This window comes from Hylobates moloch, unplaced genomic scaffold, assembly GCF_009828535.3.
Source record: "Hylobates moloch isolate HMO894 unplaced genomic scaffold, HMol_V3 SCAFFOLD_15, whole genome shotgun sequence".
Lineage (NCBI taxonomy): Eukaryota > Metazoa > Chordata > Mammalia > Primates > Hylobatidae > Hylobates > Hylobates moloch.
Window position 1 is genome coordinate 97,932,676 of NW_026652290.1, and position 4,593 is coordinate 97,937,268.

The following is a 4,593-nucleotide window of genomic DNA, read 5'->3' on the forward strand; positions in this document are numbered from 1 at the left end:
GGGGCCCACGGCGCCAGGGGCGGGAAAGGGGGTCCGGGCAGAGTGGGAGGCCCACGGCGGTAGGGACCGGGCGCTCCCGGAGGAGTCTCTAGGCCGGGACCGCCCCTCCCCCCAGGCCCAGCCTCTTCGCCTCAGCCCCGCCCGGCAGAACCCAGGGAACGCATCCCGCGGGCTCACCGGGCCCCCGGCTTTCCCCAGCGCGGCGCCCCAAGCTCGGGCAAGGAGGTCGCGGCGGCCCCAACAGCGGAGGACCCGCCCGCCAACCGCTGCCGTCCGCGCCGCCCGCGCTCACCGCCTTCGCCGCCGCCGCCGCCGCCGCTCCCCGCGGGGCCGGGGGCGGGGCTTGCCTCGCGGCGGCGCCAAGCTCCGCCCCCTTCCCCTACCGCCCAATGGGGCGCGCGCGCTCCTAAGGATCGCCGGCCCCGCCCCCTCTAGCGTCCAAGGCAGCGCGCCGGCCCCGCCCCTTCCGCCGCGCGTCTATCCTTTTTTTTCCCGCGAGTCCTGCCTGAGGAGAGCGGTTGGCGGGGCATGTGTGGCCGCTCCCGGGCGCCGCCCTCCCGCGCTCCCGGCCCTTTGTCCTCCAGTCAGACCCCGGACGCCGCCCTCGCGGGTCTCGGTGGGAAAACAGGCTCCCCTGCCCGCGGCGACCCCTGAGAGACCCTTCCAGAACTTTCGAGAATCTTCCAGGTCCTGAGGCACCTCCCATCCCGGGAGCTGCGCGCTACGGACCCAATTCCGGCTGATCCCAACCGATCCCAAAGCCGGGCATCCCCGCAAAGGCGTCATAAGCTTCTGAACTAGAGCAGGCCCCACCCCGGGAGGGTCCCAAGACCCCAGGGGTCGCCGGAAACAGCCGCGGGTGGCGGGAGCCCCGGAGCAGTCGCTCCATCGGTGTCAGGCCTTTCCCTGAGCGGTTTTTGATTTCGTTTCAGACGGAGTCTCGCTCTGTCACCCAGGCTGGAGTGCAGTGGCGCGAGCTCAGCTCACTGCAGCCGCCTCCTGCTGGGATTACAGGTGCGCGCCACCCCGACCGGCTAATCTTTGTATTTTTAGTAGAGAATACTAAATGGTGATCAGGCTGGTCTCAACCTCCCGACCTCAGGTGATCCGCCTGCCTCGGACTCCCAAAGTGCTGGGATTACAGACCTGAGCCACCTCGCCGGCCCCCACAGGTCTTTAAAAGCAAAGGAGGCCGAATTGGCGGATCCTTTAAGCCCAAGGATTCGAGACCAGCCTGGGCAACATAGCGAGACCCCATCTCTATAGAAAAGATACAGGCTCACTCCTGTAATCCCAGCAGGATGCCGAGGCAGGCAGATCCCGAGGTCAGGAGATCGAGAACAGCATTGCCAACATGGTGAAACCCAGTCTCTACTACAAATACAAAAATTAGCCGGGCGTGGTGGCCATGCCTGTAATCCCAGCTATTCAGGAGGCTGAGGCAGGAGAATCGCTTGAACCCGGGAGGCGGCAGTTGCAGTAAGAGGAGATCGCGCCACTGCACTCCAGCCTGGGCAATAGAGTGGGACTTCGTCTCGAAAAAGGAACAAATTAAAAGACATAGCAGCATTCGGCACGCACTGGCCCCGACTTTTCAAGGGGAAGGGGCGACAGCAAAACCGGCTCTAACTTCTTTTTCCTTCTCACACTTGCGGAAATAGAAGGTTTGTGTCTTCGGTCGATCCCAGCAACCTCAGCGACTGATTTTTTTTCCTTTGTTGAATTGAGAATTTTCACCTTTCACTTGTTTTTTATTTTTATTTACATTTTTGAGTCGAAGTTTGGCTCTGTGGCCCAGGCTGGAGTGCAGTGGTGCAGTCACAGCTCACTGCAGCCTCAACCTCCCAGGCTCAAATGATCCTTCCACCTTAGCCTCCGGAGTAGCTGGGACCACAGTGCGCACCAGCATATGCCTGGCTAAGATTCTTATTTTTTGTAGAGAGAGGGTCTTGCTTTGCTGGCCAGGCTGGTTTCGACCTTTTGGGCTCAAGTGATCCTCCCACCTCGGCCCCCCAAAGTGCTGGGATCACGGGTAGGATCCACCTTGCCCAGCCAAGTCTCAGTTTGTCTATAAAATGGGTGGTGGTCTGTGGGTGGTTGGCAAGAACTATGTCTCTGAGATCATCCTCTCACGTTAAATCTGAGCTGGCGGTGGCTCAGGCCTGTAATCCAAGCACTTTGGGAGGCCAAGGCAGACATACCGCCTGAGGTCAGGAATTCGAGACCAGCCTGGCCAATATGGAGAAACCCCCATCTCTACTAAAAATACAAAAATTAGCTGAGCCTGGTGGTATGCACCTGTAATCCCAGCTATTTGGGAGGCTGAGGCAGGAAAATCTCTTGAACCCGGGAGGTGGAGGTTGCAGTGAGCCGAGATCGCGCCAATGCACTCCAGCGTGGGTGACAGAGCAAGACTGACTCCGTCTCAAAAAGAAAAAAAATCCCGAGCTGGCGTGTGACCTGCTTCAGCCCAGGGAATACAGCAGAAGGGGCGCTGTGCCAGATCCAAGCCTCTGCCTCAAGAGGAGTGGGGCCCAGTGCGGTGGCTCCCGCCTGTCACCCCAGTGCTTTGGGAGGCTGAGGTGTGAGGATCATATGAGCCCAGAAGTTCGAGACCAGCCTGGGCAACATAGTGAGACTCCGCCTGTACAAAAACAAAAAAGAATTAGCCAGGCATGGTGATGCACACCTGTAGTCCCAGCTACCCAGGAGGCTGAGGCAGGAGGATTGCATGAGTCTGGGAGGTCGAGGCCGCAGTGAACCGTGATTGCACCACTGCACTCCAGACGACAAAGCAAGACACTGTCTCAAAAACAAAACACTGAGCGTGGCAACAGCTCACGCCTGTAATCCCAACACTTTGGGAGGCCAAGATGGGAGGATTGCTGGAGCCCAGGAGTTCAAAGCTCCTATGAGCTCAAATGAGCTATATGTTTTTTGTTTGTTTTAGAGACAGAGTCTTGCTCTTGTTGCCCAGGCTGGAGTGCAGTGGCGCAATCTCGGCTCACTGCAACCTATACCTCCCAGGTTCAAGCGATTCTCCTGCCTCAGCCTCCCAAGTAGCTGGGATTACAGGCACACGCCACCACGCCCGCCTAATTTTTGTATTTTTAGTAGAGACAGGGTTTCACCATGTTGGCCAGGCTGGACTCGAACTCCTGACCTCGTAATCCACCCGCCTCGACCTCCCAAAGTGCTAGGATAACAGGCGTGAGCCACCGTGCCCGGCCTCTGGCTCTGGTATTAAACAAATTAATGCTTTTAAAGTACTTGTGCCAGTGGTGGAGTGTTAGGTGTTATTAAATGTCTTCTCTATTCGTCTGTGAGTTCCCTGAGTCCTATTCCCTTCGCCATTGTACGCCCAGTCCCTGCCACTGAGCACTCACTCAAATTTTGTTTAAAGAATGAATTTCTCTCCTAAACCACGGAGATTCGCAGTTGCAGTAAAGGGTCGGCTTCTAAGGCAGCACAAAGGCCTGGCAGGTCGCTGCAAGAACGTCCTTTCACAGGCTCCTTCCGGCTCGCACGTCAGTTATGGCTTTAATTAAAACGTTTCCCCTTCTGCTGGAAATGTATCATACACAATTCCCTCTGTTACTCAAGACGTTGTAAAACAACAGTCGCTATCGTATTTTTGGTAACCAGACCACTATTGTGGGACATTTCAGTGATTCCTGATTTTTCCATGATTTAAATAAGGCCACAGAAAGCAACTCTCGTATGTAAATCTTGGTGCACCTCTGATTTTATCCTTACAATAAATCCCTGGAGGCAGAAATTGCTGGGTCTGAGGGTCTGGACATCCTCAAGGCATTTGACAGATAACGTCAAGTTGCTTTTCAGAAAGGTACCAATTCACATCGGCGGCAGCCCCGTATTACCATGGCCCATCTAACACCCTGCATGAGGGCCGGGCGTGATTATTTCTCTCATCTTTGTTAATTTGATGATGGGTGAAAAATGTATTAAGTTTGTTACTGAACCATGAACTAAATCAAAGATTAAAACACACAGACACACACCTAGTGTGCCAGCCTGAACCAGAACTGAATCTATATTTTCTAAAGTGATTGAACTGTAACATCAAAATAGCCTCTGAACTGAAACTCAACCAGTGTTCCAACCCATTCAAGTCCCTAATTAGGCCATAAGGGGACCACACTGGAAACCTTGACCAGACCTTGACCTTGTTAACACGGAGCTACGACCACCAGCTTTGACGGGCCCCACTGCCAAGGAGCTTTACAGATGTCCAATTACCAGCCCCCTTCACACAAGCCAGGTTTACATAGGAAATTCAGAACACAAGAGAGAGGGCTGTCACTGGTGTTTCTGGAGATCCAGGGGCTCCACGGAAGTCAGGAATGTCTTGGGGAGACCAGGATAACTTGAGCCCAGAAGGTCGAGGCTGCAGTGAGCCGACGTTGCTCCACTGCACTCAGGCATGGGCTATACAGGGAGACCCTGTTGCTACAAAAAAAAAAAAAAAAAAAGAAAAGAAAAAGGCCGGCCGGGCGCAGTGGCTCACGCCTGTAATCCCAGCACTTTGGGAGGCCGAGGCGGGCGGATCACGAGGTCAGGAGATCGAGACCA

At 55.5% G+C, this 4,593-nt stretch overlaps 1 protein-coding gene across 4 annotated transcripts in view; it reads right to left on the reverse strand.

The window, feature by feature from the left end:
* PWWP3A (PWWP domain containing 3A, DNA repair factor) overlaps positions 1-345 on the reverse strand; it is a 22,326-nt gene extending 21,981 nt beyond the window's left edge. For 2 of the 4 annotated variants that reach the window (XM_032179065.2, XM_032179071.2), the window contains exon 1: positions 178-328. The gene's annotated coding sequence lies outside the window, so the exon portion shown is untranslated. Of the gene's footprint in view, positions 1-177 lie in introns of all 4 variants that reach the window. The other 2 variants (XM_032179066.2, XM_058428307.1) reach the window with 2 other exon arrangements.
* Between the last annotated feature and the right edge of the window lie 4,248 nt (positions 346-4,593).